This window comes from Arachis ipaensis, chromosome B04 (assembly GCF_000816755.2).
Source record: "Arachis ipaensis cultivar K30076 chromosome B04, Araip1.1, whole genome shotgun sequence".
Lineage (NCBI taxonomy): Eukaryota > Viridiplantae > Streptophyta > Magnoliopsida > Fabales > Fabaceae > Arachis > Arachis ipaensis.
This window is the reverse complement of record NC_029788.2, coordinates 73,624,799-73,625,770: the sequence shown is the minus strand read 5'-3', so window position 1 is coordinate 73,625,770 and position 972 is coordinate 73,624,799.

Here is a 972-nt window from a genome sequence, read left to right as displayed (position 1 = left end):
TGCCATGCTTGTTCTGTTTCCAAAAATAAAAGGAAAGTTTGAACAAAAGTAACTTGGCTCAATTAGTGACAAATCAAGTAGAATTAAGTGGTGGTATGCATGCTTGATTGTTTAGTCAGATCACTGGGTGTAGAATTTAGAATTATCATTTTTTGTGTAGAAATTGAAAACTGTCTATGGATCTTGATGAATAAATGTCTTTGGCCATGAAAAAGAAGAAGAAGAAACCACTGAAAAAGGGCAACCAAATAAGCTAGGCACCAATGGTTTGAACTTCTGAGACAAATGCCTGTGGTGTTTATGTATTAAGGATATGCTTGGATGATTAGGTTCTGAGGAGTGTTTCAACACTTGGTAACTTGGGTTACCTAACCCGGGATTATCAACCAAAAGTCCATTGTCAAGAGCAACCTAAATACAAAACATTTAGTCACACAAAGAGGTGCTGGGCACCAATGTCTCAAGAAGAAATGTGAACTAAAATGCCTGTAGTGGATATGTGTAGTGCACTGATAAGAAAAAGAAAATGCCAAAGGCTCGTGCAACACATGACACTGAGCAAACAAGGAGCAAAGGAGCTCTAAGAAAAAGAAAAACAAAGAAGAGAAAAGTGCCAAGGACATAAGAATAACAAGAGGCCATAGCAGTGTTTGATGAATGCAATGAAAAAGTGATAATCTTACCTGATAAGAATGAAAAAGTGATGCTGCAACTTTCTGCATAAAACCCTTCTGATGAACTTCAAGTGCTTACTAATATAGCCAATGTAATTGCTTTCTGTTTCATACTTTCTTCTCAAATAACTCAGGACTTGCTTAGGGACAAGCAAGTATTAAGTTTGGTGTTGTGATGCCAAGGCATCTTAGGCTAGTTTCACTAGCATTTTCTGTTAGTTTTAGTTGTTTTATGCATTTTCTTGAGCCTTAAGTAATCATTTGGGCCAAATAGTCATGCTTGTCTTAAATCATTCAA